The sequence below is a fragment of the Canis lupus genome, chromosome 29 (assembly GCF_003254725.2).
Source record: "Canis lupus dingo isolate Sandy chromosome 29, ASM325472v2, whole genome shotgun sequence".
In the NCBI taxonomy this organism is placed as follows: domain Eukaryota; kingdom Metazoa; phylum Chordata; class Mammalia; order Carnivora; family Canidae; genus Canis; species Canis lupus.
In genome coordinates this window covers 26,631,282-26,652,074 of record NC_064271.1, presented here as the reverse complement: position 1 = coordinate 26,652,074, position 20,793 = coordinate 26,631,282, and the positions used below count along the sequence as shown (strand labels likewise).

General features: G+C 35.7%; 1 protein-coding gene across 5 annotated transcripts in view; it reads right to left on the bottom strand.

The window, feature by feature from the left end:
- The window catches only part of ZC2HC1A (zinc finger C2HC-type containing 1A), a 184,520-nt gene that overhangs the window by 55,527 nt on the left and 108,200 nt on the right, over positions 1-20,793 (bottom strand). Inside the window, exon 16 of one of the 5 annotated variants that reach the window (XM_049103710.1) lies at positions 14,945-15,975. The exons of the other annotated variants lie outside the window; for them this stretch is intronic. The gene's annotated coding sequence lies outside the window, so the exon portion shown is untranslated. Of the gene's footprint in view, positions 1-14,944; positions 15,976-20,793 lie in introns of those variants that run through there. 5 annotated transcript variants of the gene reach the window in all.

Below are 20,793 nucleotides of genomic sequence, written 5' to 3'. Positions count from 1 at the left end.
TGGGAAAAAATAATTATTATGAGACAATTGACTAAAAGTGAACATTGAAAACGTTATGTGATTGTATTATTTTTAGGTGTGATTACGGTATTGTAATTATATTATGTAAGGTATTCTCATCATCTACAGATATGAAATAAAATCCTTACAGATGAAAAAAAATAAATCTGATCATAATTCCTAGCTTAGCCAAACATATCTACCACGGTCAACTTTAATTATTAATGTCATAGTGGAATAAAGTGCAAAGTGCAAACAATTAGCACCCAGGACAGTAGGTAAATCACAGAAGTGCAAGCAGTGCAGATTAGACAAGGAAAGGGAGAGTAATCACAGGTTTAGTCAAGAAGCAGAAGCAAAGAGGAGAGAGACTAAGGGTAGAAATCCAGCAACTCTGACTAACCTTAGAGCATGGAGCTGCCCTGAGCTACCATGGTTGGGGCACCTCACCCCCCTACTCAGTGCCCTCCTGCTTGTATGCTGTGATTATCTAACCCATTCTCTTACATGACTTCCTGTATGTGTCTCCTCCTGCCTCTGACACCTCTCCTGCCATCATTCTCAACTGGTGATTGTGCCTTCTAATTTGCTAAAACTAAAACTGAAGCAATCAGAAGACACCCTCAGGGACTCCCCCATCACATTTGCCTATAGTAGAGATACTCATATACACTGTTTTCCTGTAATTACAGGTGAACTGTCTGCATCCTTATCTCAGGCAACTCCTTAATTAGGCACTAAGTCACATTCCATGTAGCCTATTCAAGGATACAGCTTCTCAAATCTCTCTTCCTTCCCCTTCCCACATCATCAATTTCCCACTGTATACTGGATCATTTCCATTTGTGTTCAAGTATGTTATTTCTTACATATTAAGCTTAAAAAAAAGAAGGAAGAGGACACAAGCATTCAACTCTCAACCCATCTCTCCCTTCAGATTCCACCCTGTTGCTCCATGCCTTGTCCATGCTATCCCCTGCTCCTTTCCTTCTCCTGCCTTTGCCACTCTTTGAACCATGCTCAGATCAACATCTCCAAAGACCTCCAGATTACTAAATCCAATTCTGATCCATTCTCAATTTTCAGCTTATTTGATCAACTACAAAGAAGCATTGAAAATGGTTCTTTACATGGCTTTCAAGACATGCTCCAGAATTTCTACCCCTGTCACTGATTATTTCTACTAGGTTTCCTTTTCAGCCCTTCCTCTCCCCCCAGACATTTTAATGCCCAAGCATCTCACATACAGTCCTTTAGCCCCATTTTTAAATACCTTCACTGCGTTGGTGAATTTATCCTGATCCATGGCTTTCAATATCACCCTGTCACGGAGAACATGTAGATTTATATCTGCAGCTCATAATTCTCCTGTGAACTACATATTCATATTCATATATCTAAGGTTCTAATGTGATGCTTACAACTTAGATCACTATATCCAAAACAGAGCTTTCTCTTCTCTCAGATGCTGCACCCTTTCCCCATCTCTGGTAATGCCAATACCATCCATTCAGGTGCTCAGATCAAAACCCCTGGACTTGCCTTGATTCTTCTTTCTTCATACCCTACATCCATTCTGTTAACAAATCCTGATGACTCATTCTTTGAATTATATATAGGATCTAACCTCTCCCTGACATCCTCACTATTATCACCCTGAACTTTGTCACTACCTTCTCTCACCTGGATTATTACAACATCCTTCGAACTGGTTTCCCTGCTTTCACCCTTAACCCACTCCAGCTTGTTCTAAACAAGGCAGACGGAGGGACCATTTTAAAATGTCAGCCATGGCCAGTCACTCTTCTGCTTAAAACCTGCATGTAAAATAAATATGCATATAAAACCCTACATATAAAATGAGTAATTCCCATTTCAAGTAAAAGCCTACAAATCCTACATATCTCATCCTGCCATTACCTCTCTGATCTCCTAGTGTCTTGCTCTTCCCCTCAATCCTTCTGCTTTAGCTACAATGGATTACCTAGTGTTCCTAGAAGAAATGAGGAACTCTTATGTCTCAGGGCCTTTGCACTGGCTGTTCTCACAGCCTACATTCAACTTATTAACAAATCCTAATGGCCCTGTCTTCAAATAAATTCTAGAATCTCATTTTTTTTTAAGATTTTATTTATTTATTCATGAGACACACACAAAGAGAGGCAGAGACATAGGCAAAGGCAGAGGCAGTCTCCGTATGGGGAGCCTGATGTGGAACTTGATCCCAGAACCCCAGACCATGACCTGAACCAAAGGCAGATGTTCAACCACTGAGCCCCAAATCTCATCTCTTCTTAACACAAAAATGTTCTCGCATTTCCACTGCAAAAATCCATATGGTTCACTCTATATCAGACATCACCTTATTAATGAGGCCTACCCTCATTGCAACTCCTAACCCCGTTATTCAAGCATCTTTATTTTGCTTTATTTTTTCTGGATTGTACTTATAACCTTCTTACATACCATGCAACTCAATTATTTATTTTGTTTTATTGTTTCTCTCTCCCCTTACTGGAATGGAAATTCTTTAAAGCAGGAATATTTGCTGTTTTGTTCCCTGTTTTATTCCCACTGTCTTAAAGTACACTAATACATAATAAATCAATGAATAATTACATGAGTAAATGAATGAATAAATCTAACTGAGGAACTCATTATCACAATGTGATTTACCACAAGAATGTTGTGCTTTCAGAGCAACCTTGCTGATAATATCAAAAACAGAACATTTTACATTTGCTTAGCACCTTACTCATTGTTTACATAAAGTTTTTATTCTATAAGTCTTTGTACTCTTAGTTTTATAGAGAAACAAATTCTGATTCAAAGCTAAGATAATCAACAAGATATTTCCAAATAGTTGAATCTTTGTTGAAATCCAACTTGGCTTGTGATCTCCTAGTATTCAGGAGTGTGAGTTTTCCACCCTGCTGGCCTCATATTCTTAGATTGTTAAACCAATCCTACTTTTACTTTTTGCTTGTCACAATTTATTTTAAATTTATTTAATGAAACATGTAGCTCAAGATATAATTTAGTTTATAAACTTGTCTGTTCTGTGACCTCTTATACAGATAACATACCTGGCGGTGTACTTGAGGCTATAAGTATAAAGTTCACTAAAGTAATTTCTCACACAATACTGGAAGTATTTAGACCACCTGCTGACTATAGGTGGACATGTTGCAACTACATTTTTATATTAATAAAGTATCAATTTGTGATAAAGGATGATAATGCTTTCTGATTTGCAGAGTACACAAACTTGCTTTTGAGATATAAAATTGGAGAAATCAGACCCAATTATTTAAGCAACTAGTCTGTATTTTGAGAAGTTTAGAAATGTGATCCTGTCAGTTTTTGGAACGTTTGTCTTTTTTTTTTTTTTGGAACACTCGTCTTTAAAGCATAAAACATCACTGATTCACTGATGCATATGTGGGTTTTTTTCCCCCACTTCTTCCAGATGTTAAAATACAATAGATTTCAAAAAACAATAACTGATAAAACAATTGCCAATATTTTTTAGTTCTAATATTAAACCAACAGACCAATTCTATGTAGATTTCCAACTGTAACTTCCTGGGAAACCATAATGGAAGCAATACTTAAAGCTGACACAGCAGGACCTGATATTTCTACAATTGCAAAAAAATGGTTATGTGGCTGCTATTACCAGCTCCCTGTGTTGGTGATACTAAGGCTTCTTCCCTTTTTCCCCAGGACTACTGTAGCCCAGAGTCATCTAAAATTCTTTGCAAGGTGAGTCAGGCTAAGACAGAGTAGGGATATGGTCCATCTCATGAAAAACAAAGACCTACTGCCAAAGCAGAAGACTGCACACCCAGTAAATAAACCTATCTCTGGCAAGGCTCTTTCCAGTTAGGATCTCAGTGCTCTCTCTCTCTCTCTCTCTCTCTCAATCTCCACCTCTCTCCCTCTGTCTCTTTCACTGCCTTTATACCACGATCATCACTCAGACACATTTCTGACTGCAATTTGTTGGATCTCAGTTCTGTAGGTTCTTATAGATCTTGTGTGGTGCTCATCAGATCTTTGTGTTAAGGAAACATCTACATATACTTGGTTAGAGAAGTGAGTATTATTACAACCTAGTGTAAATCTTAGAACACATGATATATAACTGAAAAAAATGTGAGATAATTTTTCGCTATTTATACCATGTTTATCTCCAAGCATAGTCAAAGTCTTCATGATTATAAATTACTGTTTCACTTACAAAAGTGCAAAAAAACAAAAAAAAAGGTAAAAGAAAGAAAGAAAAGCAAGGGTGTTTCCCATTAGCCCATTAGCAAAATGTTTCTCTGTCCTCAATCTATATTTTACTATCACATAAAAGGCTGAATATGACTAAGTGAAGAAATCAAGTGCTAACCAAAGAGCTACGGAGGAAGAGAGCTGTTTCCCTTTCCAGTTCCAGACTGCTTGCATCACAGAATGCAGGCTATTTCCCCTTACCACTGGATATGTCTCTGCTTCCTGCATGTCCTCCTTTGGTGTGCTCTGCACTCCTGGAGTGGGCAGACAGACCTTCAGCAAAATGCTAAATGGCTCAGGTGTTCTAAATGCACTAAATAAATATTTAATGTCATAAGGATGTTGTTTAAAAAATAATTCAAATAAGCATGCCACCAAAGTTGTCTTTTAACGTTAAAGAGCTAAGTTTTAAGATAAATGTAGTCACTACAAAGCTGTATATATCCTTACTAAACAGCATGCATCAACATAATTGATTACAGAAATTTCATATTTAAAAAAATAGGAAATATTTAAGCGAATTAACTAGATAAATAGGTCAAGGTGGTGAAAATGTATAAACTTCCAGTTTTAAAATAAACAAATCTGGGATGTAATGTACAGCATGGAAACCATAGTTAACAATATTGTACTGCATATTTGAAAGTTACTAAAATAGTAGGAGACCTCAAAAGTTCTCAACATAAAAAAAATTCTGTAACTATGTGTGGTGATGGATGTCAACTAACTTATTGTGGTAATCAGTTAGCAATATTTACATATATCAAATCATTATATGATACACCTAACACTAATACAATGTTATGTCAATGATATCTCAATTTTAAAAAATACTAGAGAAAAATCCATCTATCAGGTTTCTTTTTTCCTTAAAGGATCTATCTATCTATCTATCTATCTATCTATCTATCTATCTATCTGAGAGAGAGAGCACGAGAGAGTATGAGAGAGTATGAGAGAGCACAAGCAGGGGAGCAGTGCGGGCCTTGATCCCAAGACCTCAGTACCATGACCCTAGCAGAAGGCAGATGCTCAATTGACTGACCCACCCAGGCACCCCCATCTATCAAATCAAAAGGCCTTTCTCATTCCAAATTATGAAATAATTTTATAAATTTATAAATTACTCTATATATTATTTTAAAACTTTTGAACATGAAAATACATCATAGGATAAAAATGCAACTAATTAACTGGAAAAATTATGTTAGCATAAATGACTTAAAAGTGTTAATGTAACCTAATACATAAAGGTTTTTATAAGCCAATATGAATTGCCTGATAGAAAAATAGGCAAAGGACATGAATAGGAATTTCACTAAACAAGTACTAAAGATCATGAATAATATATAAATGTTCAATAAATGTACGTTAAGTTCAAACTCATTAGTAATGGTAAGGATGAAAATTAAAAACAATGATGTAATAATATTTTTTATGATAGCCTAGGTTATGATGTGGCACCACATTAATCTCCAAATCTCCATAATTTATTAAAAGAAAATTGGTTTCTCATTCATGCAGCAAGTTTATCACAGATTGGAGGAGGAGCTCTGTTTCACATAGCTACTTAGGGATCTAGACTGAGGAAGGTCCCACTAACTTTATAATGCTTTCATCTGAAACCTGTGCCCTTCTTAGTCAATGAAGTATGAGAAGAGATAAGAGAATCACACATAATCTTTTCTGTGCCTTAGCCCAGAAGTAACAGTTTTGTTCACAATTTTCTTGACTGATACTCATCACGTGCCTTTCCAATTTCAGTATTGTTCTCTGCCAACCTTTCAAATTGGCAAAGATTAAGAAAAAAGAGAAAAGGAAGAAAGGAAGGAAGAGAGGAAGGAAGGAAACCCGTGTTCATCAAGATTTTTCTTGTCAAAAAAGCAATGTAAGCAAAGAGAAAGAGACATGAAACTGTATGACGCATTTGCAATTCTGCAAGGTATTTAGCTGGGAGAGAAAGGAAGGTAAGAAATAGGTTGGGAGGCAAACAGTAGCCATCTGATAAATATCCTTAAAGAATTCAGGCTTCACTCTGAAGATAATGGGCACTACTGTTAATTTTTAAGCAGAAGAGTGCTATGATCAACTATGCATTTTAAAAAATTTCTTTGGCTGCTACAAAAAAAATGGAGGTGGAAAAATTGGAAACTAAGAGATAAGGAAAGACACTATTGTAGGGAGCAATACAAAGAGAAGTTAAAAATTAAGAATATCTACAACATAACACATTTAGGTATGTCAGTATGTTAACTCAGGAGGGGGGGATCATATTTCCATCTTAATTTCATACAAAAACTGAGTATTATAAACTAACTTAATCAGCCAGACTACAAGATTTAAAGTTAATATTGCAGCTGGTACAAAGAGTTGCAGAACCCTTTCCCCAACTGTTCATACCACAGAGATCTTATCCTTGTATGTGACTTTCTTTGTTTACTGTGCCCTCCTTCCAGTTACTGTAATGAGATGGGTTCTAACACGCTGCAGCTCCTGGTAAACCATCCACCTTCAATGGCATGCCTTTTCTCTTTCCAAAACCCACAGAGGACATGCAAATTTTTTTTTTTTTTTTTTTTTACAAAGAGAGTCTTTAGTGTCATCTTCTTACAGTAACCTTCATTTCTCTCCTACATGGCTTGTTCATTCTTTGTGAAGAGCTCTTTCAGCCCTTCTTATGACTTCAGGCTATAGAGTTATTTCAAAGCCCTTTTGATACCTTTTGGCTTTCCTCCTCTATCATTCCACCAACTGATTTAATATTCCACTTGAGAGACAGTAGATTGTAGGAGTTAAGAGCACAAACTGAAGCCAGACTGCCTGAATTCAAATACTAATGCCATCATCTAATTACTCCATGACCCCCAATCACTTAATTAGCTCTCCATAACTCAGTTTCTTCTAAAATAAAGATAATAGTACCTATCTGTGGAAAAAGTTGCAAAAATGGCTCCAGTTCTTTATTGGATCCATACACTTGACATCTGACTTCTCAGCTCATATAAAGAAGCAGAATCTATTCCCCATCTCTTGAACTTGGATTGGTATTTTGACTTGCTTTGTCCAATAGAATATGTAGGAAGTGATAGTGTGCAGTCTGAGCTTAGACTTCAAGACTTCCATTCTTTCTCTCTTGGGATCTTGCTGTAGCCATGAGAATAATCCTAGGCTAGTTTTTTTTCTATGTGATTTTGAAAAATCACATAGAAAAGGACCACATAGAAAAGGATCAAGTTGTTTTATCTGAGACCATCCTAGACTGACAACTCAATCTAACTAGGCAGCTGACTATAAATAGGTGAATAAGCCAGGCCAACATCTTTTAGGCTTTACCCACCTCAGCAGAAACAGTGACTTGTGAAATATAATAAATGGCTATTGGAAATTGTTTTACACGTTTAAGTTTTAGAGTGGTTTGTTACACAGCTATTGTGGCAAAAAATAACTAGATATACTATCTCATAGAAATGAGACTTAAATGAGTTAATATATGTCAAGTACTTAGAACAATGGTTGGCGTTTAATAAGTGTTATTTAAGTGTTTGCTTTTATTAGTATTATTTGTGGTAGTAGCAGCAATAGTAAAGAAATGGGATCTAGATTAGAAATACAGATCTGAAAATGAGCATAACAGTGGCTAAAGAAAACATGACAATAGATGGGAGCCCATAGAAAACATTTAAAACCCTAATTTTACCTGCCTTGACAGCTTGAGATATGCATTTATCTTCAATGTCTAGAAATATCCCAAAGTTTAAAGGACTAAAAAATTAAAATTTCACAAAGACAGAGAACAAGAGGTTAGTAGAGTGAGGAAAGATGTATGTATGTATGTATGTATGTGTATATGCATGTACTTGCTGAAATGTTATCATTAGAAGAGAATGGAGTCATCTCAACAGAAAGCTTTTGGTTAGATTCTTTGGAAGGAAGGAGTAAGGAGTGTGGGTAAGGAGTGTGGTTAACAATGAGGCTTTGGAGACAAGTGTTTATGTAACTTAGTGTGATTCCCACCCTAAAACCCTACCATACAGACAAGCTACTGCTGTTTCCACCTACCTCCTTGGCCCTTCATAGGAGTCTGAAATCACTTTCTAGAGGAAAAAAAAAACCCTCTGAGGGACTGAACTTCATAACGGTAAGCAAAGTAGAAGGAAGGATGATGGGGAAGACAAGATAGAAAGGAGTTAAGAAGTCTGGATGCTAAAGAGCAGATCTTCAAACCACTCCCTTCCACCTTGGCATTGGTACATAGTTTTATAGCAACCACCCATTTCTAAGGGATAGAAAAAAACATCCTCTGAATTTAGCAAGAGATGCAGATAACAAAATAAAGACAGACGGGGAAAGAAGTCTTAATAAGTGGAGATAATGCAGGTTAAAAAAAAACAGATATTTAAATATCTGTCCCTTTTCCCCCTCTCAACAAAAGTTATTGCAGCCAAAATAAGAATCAAGAAAAGGCTTTTCTACCCCTCAAAAAGGGAAAAATCAGAAAATTAGAGTTCAAAAATGAAGACTTTAATTAATCATTCATTACCTTAAACTGAGACACCAAGAAGTTGTACCTTTATTGGAATGGCACTGTCAGTAACACGACCCTTGCATAGATGCATAACCTGGTTTTTCATCATCTGGATGGTCCAACAAACTTCAAACTTTGAACTCACATTAAGATGCTCCTAGATTGGAAATGCCTCTATTTATCTGGCATAAGAAAATAAAAGTTCTCTCTGAAGAAGGATGTCCATCATTCTAGACGTCCAATTAGTTCTATAAATGAGGTTTCTAAAAATAATGTCTAGCATACAATGATATGACCATAACCAAGCACACAAAGAAACAAGGCTTTATGAGTGAAAACAAGCAGAAATAATAGGAGATAAAAATATACCTACAAATACTTGACATACTATGCTTATTATAAGTAAGTGGAAGTATAAGGAGACTATAAAACACCTGTGCTTACTTTATTCAATTAAAAAAAGATCAAATTTAATTATTTCAGCAGGGCATTATAAACTACATGCCTGAGTAAATTTTACAATGTTTAGTCTGAAGAATCAAATCTTTAAAATAGACCTAAATACTGCCTGTATGTTAGGCTATGCCTCTGTTGGATAGCTTTCAATGTTTAAAAGTACTTTCTTTTGCTAAGCCATTATCTCACAACCCTTGTGTCCAGGAGTGTGCTGGTAAATGACATGTTTGTATCATTTGCTAGTTTCTGGAGCAGAAATACTTTCACCATAGCTGGCTTCAGGTAACCAACAGAACACCACTAAATGCAGATCTAAAAAGAGACACATAAATCAGCTCCCATAGGCCAGTATGAGCCAGTGCTCATTGGTTGTATTGCTGATTATGTCTTTTCTGGCCAAGATTAAATATCCATAATTGTTAGTTATTTCCCCCATGCAGTTGATTATCTGTGGAATATTCATTCATTCAGTGGATATTTATTAAGGGCCAACTACCTGTCAGTAGTTGTTCTGGGAACTAAATATATATCTATGAACAAAAAACTATCTTCATGGAGCTTATAACAAGGTGGAGAGGAAAAGACAATGAACAAACAAGAAAATATGCAATCTGTAAAATGCTGATAAATGATATGAAAAAAAATATATAGGGATAAGGTAGGGGGGATTGCTATTTTATATGGGAGAAGGCCTCACTGATAAAAGACCATATGATATATTTACTCTTTGTTCTCATACTTTGCCATAAAGCTTCTAATAAATTAGAGAGAAAAAAGAAGAGAGTTTAATTGATGAAAACTTTAAGCTTACATAGAGCATAAGCACTATGAAGAGGTATTACTCTAAAGCAGATAGTCCAAAAAAGTGTTCAAAGGAATTGAACCAACATTCAAAACTTGGGAAATTCCAGTAAATATGAAAAATTTCAGGCTTGCTTGCAGGACTTGAAAACCAGACAATGCTGATACTGCTATTCTGGTGTCCTTTAGACAAGGCCTGAGCTCTCCAGGCAGGCACTGCAGTCCCTAGAAGGCTGTATAGCCTTATGTTAACCTACAGGCCCCTGTAGCCATTTGAATTTGTGACCCTGCTAAAAATAATTATTATTTTTTAAGAATTCTTTTCGTTTCTGAATTTTTTTCAGTGTCTTTGAAAAATCAAACCAATCCCAAATTTTGAAAAGTAATACTAGAGGCTCTGCAGCCTACTCAATAGGGGTTTCCAAAATACATTTTGAAAAGTGCTAGCATGAACATAAAATAGACATATAAATTCACAAGATAGCCACTTTAAAAGGAAAGGAAAAAAATTAGGAGGCAAAAATCCCAGAGTGTTAAAATGTTAATAATACCTTCTATTACTAATCAAGATATTATAGCAATATTCATATTGTTCAATATGTGTCTATTGCAGCATTAATTTTCAGTCTTGAAGCATAGTTTCTTCTTGTGATTGCCCTTACCCTATCAGCATTATTAAAATATAGCTACTAAATACCACTAAAATATAGTGACACATAAGTGTATTTCATACTTTGAAAGTAATTAGTATATTTTGGACAATACGGAGGAGAGCTGACCAAATTAATTACAAGTTGACACAAATATCTTTTCATCAATGAATGTAGTATGAAGGTTATCAAATTACTGCCCATCCAATTCCGGTAGAATATTTTTTAAATTCGCATTCCAAGATACAAATAACTTCAAAACCAACAGCAAAACCAACACCTACACTAGTCTATGAAACATTTTATAGACTCTCTTTATGCAACATCACCTTCCATCTGCCAAGACACATAAAATTCTATTTACAATGCTGCCTAGAAACCACTATTAGTCATCATAAATATTGCTATAACCAAATAATTCCAATAAACCAAATGTTATAAATAAAAACAAGTGATTCTAGAATAATTTCTATAACCAGTCTCCTTGATTTCAAATTGTTTGTGGGAAGGAATAGGAGGATAAAATAACTAAAGCAGACCTTTAAAAAAACTATAATATTTTCAACTTAATAGTATATGTAAATGGAAGCTATTTCATAATTTTTTTAGCTATTTCATAATTAACTCAATTCTCTTCCCCTTCATTTTGAGATTTCCTTATATCTACTTCTCAGTTATAGAATACATACGACACACACAAATATATATATATTTTTAGTTGACATAAAATACATTTGGAGACCCTCTTTTTTAAAAAAGAAAACCTTGTTTCATTTTCATAGTGTTATTTTATCTAGATTATGTAAAGTTTGAAAACACTTAATTTCTCAAGATAGGAATTATCTCTTATATCACATTTTTAACATAGGCAAATATACTAGTCACTTTGATATCAGTTATGCATGATGAAATCATAATAGATTTGTTGTTCAAATATACAACCAAACTGAATGTGTCTAAGAGGTTTAATCTGTCTGAATCTTGAATTTCTAAGTGAGACATTCCAATTAATCTAAACTCTAGTTATAAGCTGTTGAGTAAATATATTAGCATGAATACATGCACCTATGTCTAATATAAAATGGGATATACGTGTACTTACTTAGGGCCTGTGATGTCCAGGGATTGTGCTAACCATTGAGAATAGGACCACAAATAAGATGGGTGTCTATTCTCAGGAAACTGAAAGCCTAATAGTGTAACACATACAACAGCAGAAGTAGCCATCCGTTCATTCAACACACATCAAACACATAAGGCAAGATAACCTTGTTCTGGGCTCAAAAGATACCATAAACAAAAAAGAAATCCGTTTTTTCAAGGACCTCACATTGAGGAAGAAAATCATCAAAATGATTACAATATAGCTACTAAGAATTTGATAAAATCAAGACCTAGTCCATACAAGTGACATTAAATAGAATATCTCTTAGCATATAATACCTGAGCTTAACTTGCAGAATAGGTAGACAGGGGCACTCTAGGCTGCAAGGTCTTCTAGGGAACCCTGGCAGTCTGAATGGCTTGAGGATTCAGGATGTTGATGGGGTGTCTGTCTAAATAACTGGATGGCAGAAAGGTGGAGCTAAATCATGAAGAACCTTGTATTCCATGCAGAGTGCCTATGGACACTGTCTTAGGAAACAGGAAGTCATAGAAAAACTTTAAGCAGGGAGTGACATAGTCATTTTTTTTTTTAAAGAAACGTCTTTTAAGGAGGTTTTGTAGTGGAGGAGAAAATGATTCCTATTGACTAAACAAAGGTAGCAGGAATGGATGATAGAGGACAGTTAGTAGCAAGCAAATAGTATCACATAGGCTCTAGTTGTTAATTTATCATCCTTAGGTTTCCAGCCTGGGGGATAAAATGTACATTTAAACTAAATATTCTGGAAGGATATAGAGTGGGAAAAATGAGGTAGAAAATAAGTATATGTTGGTATAGGTTGAGTTGGAGATATCTTTGAGAAACTTGGGTAGATGTACCATAGCCTGTAGGGTCCTTAGGGGATGTGTTCAAAGAACAGAAGGAACTATGTAGGCAATTTAGAATTACATTAGAAGTTATATTGTTTAATGTAATATTAATATTAATGTTTTGCAACTACTTTATATCTGTTGTTAAAAAACAAGGAATTAAATTAATATCAGGAGTCAATATCCTTCAGTGAAAGAAAAAAGTGAAAAATAAAGAAATTAGGTGAAAAAAGCTGAACTATTAAAATATAAATAGAAAGATCAAAACTGGGGCACCTGGGTGGCTCAGTGGTTGAGCATCTGCCTTTGGCTCAGGTCATGATCCTGGGGTCCTTGGATCGAGTCCCGCATTGGACTCCCCACAAGGAGCCTGCTTCTCCCTCTGCCTGTGTTTCTGCCTCTGTCTCTGTGTCCCTCATAAATAAGTAAATAACATACTAAAAAAAAAAAAAAAAAAAAAAGAAAGAAAGAAAAAGAAAGATCACCACTAACCTGTAAATTTTCCACTAAGACTACTTAAATGGTCTAGAAGCATTGAATACTTCTAGTGCTCAGATTGTGGTCTCCAAATAATAATCCATGAAAAGAAGAAACCAAAGCTCCAATATAATAGATGTTTGGGAGTCAATTTTGGAAATATGAGTATCTATGTATTAGATAAGAATTACCAAAATATAAAGGTAGAAACAGATAAATGAAAACAAAGCATGTTGTAGAACAAGATGTATAATCTGATCTCATTTTGGTTAAAAATATATTTTAACGGCATGACCATTGTAAATGTGATGTCTAGATGGAGTGTTAATTTTTTAATTTTGCTTCTCTCCATTTATTATATGTTTATACGTTACATGCCTGTTTTTATAATTTTCAAAAGTCAATTTAAGGGTCACCTGAGTGGCTCAGTAGGTTAACCATCTACCTTTGGCTCAGGTCATGACTCCAGGGTCCTAGGATTGAGCTTTGCATTGGGCTTCCTGCTTGGCTTCTCCCTTTTCTCCCTCTCCCTCTGCTTGCCACTCCCTCTGCTTGTGCTCTCCCTTTCTCTGTCAAATAAAAAATTTTTTAAAGTCAATTTAAGGAGTAACATCATCAACAATTAACCAACTAATTCACTGAGGAGCTGGAAAATGGTAGACAGAAGTCGGGGTGTGGTGGAGTGAAAATGAATAGGAGTGGAAACTGGAAATGTAAACTACTCAGTGAGTTTGGTACAAAAGAAATGAAGGAGAAAGGAAAGTAATTACAAGCCGACAGCTTAAAGACTTCAGGCATCTTTACCCTAGAGCTTTGGTGCTGGATTTCTTCTCTCCAGAAGACGCCTCTTACAGACATCCATGCAACTCATTCAATTACCTCCTTTCAGTGTTTGTTCAAATGTCACCTTCCTATTGAAGCCTATTCAAAATCACACCTCTCTTCCCCAACCCTCTCCACTCCACTGACACAAATCCCCTGCCCTGAGCCTACTTTTTTTCCATTGACCTTAGTAATTTTTTGAATTTTATAGAATTCTTACTTTTCTCTTGTTTATGTTTCCCCTAGAATGTAAACTCCATTTAACAGAAATTATTTTTGTCTGTTTTATACACTGATCTATTCAAGTACCTAGGACAGTGTATGGCAGATAGTGTTACTTGATAACTATGTGCAGAATTAAAAGAAGTGTTATTTAGGGTTGGGAAAGACTTGAACACATTTATGTGCTAATCTTGACTATTCTCAGGAAAAAGGGTAACCCCTGATTACTGAGGTTCAGGATGGCAAAAGCAATCCTTACGACATTTCCTTTGTACCTCTTCCTAGAATGTATACAGCACATGTAGAGTAGTAAGCAGATAAAAGCAGCTCAGGATGTTTTAAATACCAATGAAAGAGTGAAACTGATGACCATTTTGTGTTCTTGCTATCTGATCTTTATTTCCAGTAACATAAAATGCACTGCCAGAACAGCTATACCACATTCTGTTTGTGCTTTTTCAGTGGAAGATACTCACTTCAGCAACAATCCATTGCAGAAAAACACAGTTTGAGTTAGTACTTACTACCATGGAAAATCAAAGGTCCAGTTAATTCCGTTTAATGATATGGTGTGTTGAATTAGCTGCACCCCACAGTAGAATAAAGTACCAAATGAGAACTGCCAAAAAGATCTGCTTGTAAGAACAGGTTTGTCATGAGGTTTATTTCCTTTTACAGTTTAATATTCAGTAAAGATTAGAAGGAGGAAAAAAGAGAATTGTATTAAGCCAAATTAAAGTCAAAACAAATATTTATTAAGGGCATCAAAAGACCTAGAGAAAACTAATGTCATAAAGAAGATAGTCTCAATTAATATTAACACGAAGCAACTATAATATTATATTGGAAGAGGTCGCTGGGAGGATGTGACTGGTGTTTGGCCTTGAACTGGACCCTCAAATCAGAGATTCCTCACTGCTCTCATTGCTCCCAACCCTTGGAATGTTGGCTCTGCTTGCTTCTCCACCTCCCAGAGGATATAGGCTTGAAATAGTGATGTAGTATTAAGATCATCTAGATGGCATATGTGATTGAAGCCACATCTATATAAACTTGGGCAGGCATGGAGATCTACTTGTCTTATTGACATCCAAGACAAGCCCCCTGCCCCCCTGGAGTGGCCTGCCTCTTTCTTCTGTCTCTCCCTCCCCTCTGAGGACATGGGCCAGTTTCAGATTACACCTGGGAGTCTCCCAGGAGCTTGCAAACTGAGACAATAACAGTAGCAAAATTATGAATTTGCTCTACTCTGTTATCTCCTAGTGCTTTTCTAGTTTAAACCTCCTGAGATATTTTTGGGCCCTTTAATATTTTTTTGCCTTCTGATAGTGTCTTATGGCTCTTCAAAGTCCTCAATTTTGCTTTGTTTTGATTGTTTGGAGATCTTACTTTAAAGTCACCAGTTGGGATCCCTGGGTGGCGCAGCGGTTTAGCGCCTGCCTTTGGCCCAGGGCGCGATCCTGGAGACCCGGGATCGAATCCCATATCAGGCTCCCGGTGCATGGAGCCTGCTTCTCCCTCTGCCTGTGTCTCTGCCTCTCTCTCTCTCTCTGTGACTATCATACATAAATAAATAAATATTAAAAAAAAATTAAAAAAAATAAATAAAGTCACCAGTTTATATCTCAGAGCTATTGAATAATGCTTGCAAAAACCTCTAGTGTCAGAGGACTGTTCTTAAATGATCAATGTACCAGTATGCACAATATTGTTTTTGTCTTGATTTTTGGTTAGGTTTCATCATAGGTCACTTGGATCATGTACCTAAAATGAAAAAAATATATACTCAAAATATTAGAAAGCAAATTCAAATAGGTTAATACATGAGGATACATTTGTTTTTGGTAAACAGCCCTAATTTCATAAAGTTTACTTTAAAATTTTAAAAAAAGTTCTAATATGGGGTAGTTTAGAATTGGAAGCAAAGGATCTTCACTTTTCTAATATGAATAAAAGTTTTAAAGTCTCTGAATGAAAATGAAGCAGAGTATCATTCTGAAAAGAAGGAAATAAGAAATAGAAAATATTACATTTCATTGGTAAAAACAATATCTTATCCAAGACAGACTAGGAACAAAAGTGTTTGTCAGAAAAATAATCTAATGAGGAAGACATGATTATAAAACTTCTTAGTTAAACATTAGGGAGAATTGCTAACATAGTAAAATAAATAAGGAAATCAAAGCATAGAACTGCCATTTCAGAGGGCATATTACTCAAGAAACCTATGACACTCGGCTCCATTGTTTGACGAAACCATTTTCTGATACACCAACTCAACAGCTCAGTGTTTTGATCTCTTGAAGACTTCCATTTTTGTGCTCTTCTCATTGAGGTGTATATGTCACTACCAGCTAATATGTTAAAATTTTAGGCAAGCATGTTAGTGGTAGTTCCAGGCTCATGGGATGCCAGTTAATCAACACACTATTGGCATAGAGCAATGACTGATACCCTGAGAACTCAAGGAAGTATAAGCTCGTTTTAGATTACCATTTATGGACTTAATTACTACTGCAAAATACTTAATCATTCCTCGTCATACATGAGTTAATGGATGTTCTGAGAGTCCAATCATAGTCCAATGCAATGACAAATGTGCTGCAACAACTTGGCTTGCCATAAGGAGAGGCAGATTGAACTAATTTTCTAATTCATCAATAAAAGGATTTAAATAGGGCACACAGCCTTCCACGTTAGAAAAAGAAGTCTAACTAAATTCAGGGTGCTTGGATGGCTCAGTTGGTTAAGCGACCGACTCTTGGTTTTGGCTCTAGGGCCTGATCTCAGGATTGGTGAGATCGAGCTCCATGTGGGTTCGGGGCTCAGCATGGAGTCTGCTTGAAATTCTCTCTCCCTCTCCCTCTCTGCCTCTCCTCCTGCTCACTCAGGCTCTCTCTCTCCAAAATAAATATGTAAATCTTTTTTTAAAAGTCTAAATTTATATTAAATAACAATATTGACAAGCCTACCAGAACCTTAGACATATTAATGCCAGTCAGTAGTTAGTATTATAACATTCTTAGATACTGACACGGGTTTGCCCAGAGCATTGATTCTCTGTAAGAACAGCAAGTCAAGACTTGTGCAGTCTGATATCTCCATTTTCTACAAGTCATACTTAGGACGAATTTGTAACTTGAAAGGAATTCTATTGACTTCAGAGAATTCCAGGTTGAATAAGACACTGTCACTGTTGTCCAAAGGGCTCATAAGAACAACTCAGTATCTTCACATAGTAACTGGATGATATAAAGGGACTCTGTCCAGGGATTTTAAAGTAATAAAGGAGAATATTTTTCCATTTTCTTCAAATAATTTACATGAAGAAAATGGTCCTAAGTGTAATCTTCCTTAATTAATCATCTATAAAGGCAATGGTTAAAAGCACAGTTCCTCCAAAATTTAGTATATAAAGGAAACTTCTGATTGCCAGCAATATATCCATTAGTGTGAAAAAAGGATTGGATAATGCAAACTACGTAAGATATTGCTTCTCCTTCTGAAAGGCAATTTGGGAACTATTTCTCTCTTACACTAGCCAATACTCCACCCAGAGTACACAACTGAGGTTAGAGGGGACATTTCAATAAGAAACACAAAATTAGACACCAGATTTATAATGGATTCCGATTGTTTAGAATCACACAATTTAAGGACTAAAATGAAAGAGGGGCGAACAATGAAGGGAGGATATGAAAAAAATAAACCAGGTATCTTGAGTTTCTAGGTTCCATCCTTTCCTACTTCTTCCAAAGAATGGAATTTTACCAATTAATATGTAAATATGCTCTAGTACCTCTCATGCATGAAAATGGAAATTTCCATTATGCTTTTCAAACTATCATTCCTATTTCTTTTCTTTGCCACAGATCTTTTAAAAGTTGTCTCCTCTCTTTACATCTTTCCTTGTACCCCACAAATTGGAATACTGCCTCTATCTACCCTGCTCTTCTCAAACTCTTGTCATGTGGACCACGGACAATCTCTACCCTGCCACATCAGTGGACACACTTCTCAATTTTCATTTTGTTCGATCTTTTTGTGACATTTGGAAATTCTAACTACTTAACCTATTTTAAAATTCTATCCAGGGACACTGACTTCTGCCTCTCCCACTCCGCCATCCACTATTTGTCAGTTTGTTGGTGAGCACCCGTTTCTCCATCTTCCCCTAACGTTTGTATCTCATGGTCCCTCCTGGCATTTGCTCTCTCTCTCTCTCTCTCTCTCTCTTCTTCTAAGTTGGATGATTTCATTCATTTTCATGGCTCCTGAAATCATCGATACGCGGGCATACATATTTTTGGCAGAGTTCCTAATATTTGGATTCAGCCTTGTAAGAAACTTTTTTTCTTTTGACTCTTCTAATGTTTCAAACTGACAGTCTCATCCTACCCCTGGGCTGCATCCCATGAAATCAAGTATACCTCATTGTTAAATTCGAGTAGATCATTCAGAAACAAAAAGTTCATATAATGATTAAACACTGTTTTAGAAAACAATAGAATTTCCACATCCCTTTATGAAACTAAGAAAATTTTACAAAATAGCCCAAGCCTAGCTAAATATCATATGAAGAACAAACCTTTACCAATTACAAACAAAATTGGGGAAGTCTGTTAGATATTAGCACCTTGAATTTAACAGTACAGTAAATTTATAATTTCTTTAAAAAGACAACTAGAAAAAAACATGACCATGTAAATATATTCTCAGTAGTCATTTGATAAAATTCAAAATCCATCCTCAAGCTCAACAGATACGATTGAAAAATCAAACAGATACGATTTAGAATTATAGGTCATCCACTTAGAGCTTATTTTTCCACCAGACAGGTAAATTAACCTTTTCTGGTTCCTAGTTTCACTAATTTTTCAAATGGATCTAGATTGCCTTAAACCCTTGTTTGAAATACATCTCATCCTTCCCTTTTCATCATAGTCTTTATCTTTTAAAGTCATGCATTTAACATAATGTTTTCCCCACTGGACTGCAACCACCTTGAAGACATGCATGTATGTGTATGCATGATCAGTTATAGAATTTGTAGGGCCCAATGCAAAGTGAAAATGAAAGTCCCCTTCTCCAAAAATAATCAAGAATTCCAAGACAGTTATAGCAGAGTATTAAACCAAACAGGGAGCCCTTCCACACAGGCCCCTGTGCGACTACACAGAACACATGAGGCTTTATGTGTATGTGGTATGTCTGTGTGGGCCTGTGTTTGAAATACGTTGTGTATTATGCCTGGAAAATTAAGTCATAGGAACTTCAAAAAATATCCATAGAAGAAAGATAGCTAGCACCCAGATCTCAGATTATAAATAATAGTCATATTAGGTTGGGCAAAAATATTTTGGATAATTAATCAAGAAAATATTTTCAGGTTTACCACTAATTGACTAATTTGACTAAAGACTATAGAACAATTAAAAAGACATTGATTAATCTTTAACAATTCTTCCTTTAAGGAAACATTCCTATCATTTTATTTCAATGTTTTCTATTACATTGCATAAATGATCCTGAGACGTCCTCTCTTCTAATATATATTGGTTGTAATTCACAAACTATGTGCTGTTTTTGTCTCTGTGTCGACTTTTTTGCACAATTCATTGAGTCTATGAGTCTAACCAGTGAACATTATAGTAACCACTCCATTTCTCCAATCATAAAACATTAGCATATAAAAATTCATAGAATGTTTAATCCTGTCCATCTGTCTTATAAAAGAAAATGTTCAGCTTATCAGAATATCAACCACTAATTTAAAACCTCATTTGGGAATTCTTTCAAAATGCTATTAATTCCCTCATACACAGAAAAATACTAACTTGAAGGAGTTAGAATGTATCCCTTTTCATATACCAATAAAAATTCTAAATGCTTTATGAATACTTTTTCCCAAGAGATTCTTCACATTTGGGGTCAAAGTTTAGGGTGGAATTTATATGTCTTCTCCTTGACTTATTCACAAGCCCTTATTCTGCTAGGTTTTATTTATAGTGACTTCATGAAAAAGGAAGATGAATTTTCTCTTAAGGAGGTTATTGATGGATGTTCTTTTATCTGTCCTTGAAAAGTATTAAAAAAAAAAAAGATGCAGGCTATGTGCAATTATGCAATTACATACCTCAATGCTGCTGTCAGGGATTTTAAATTAATAAATAACCAATCTAAGTGTGTTTAGTTACAGAATTCATTTTTAATAGTCACTCCATCCTCATTTCTCCACTCCCCACCTCTCACTCTAGGCTCCAGTCAAATGGAAATATTTGGCGTTTCCCACCCCATTCTGTCTCCTGTCCTCATTTGCTTCCCTCCTCCTTCTCCTCTTTCCTTCTATTTTCCTTCTGCCTTTGCATATTTTCTTTTCATGCATATGCTCATTCATGCATTCTCATACAGTTGTTCTCTCTCATTCTGTCACTCAACAATACTTTCTGAATGCCTGTGTGCTGGATATTGTTCTAAGTGGACAGAGGCTTGGCTGGGCCACAGGGAAGAAAAAGGCCAGAGCGGAGTGAGTTGTGTCCCAGAGGGGATCAGAGAATGTAGTAGCCCCCAGAGCATACAGGA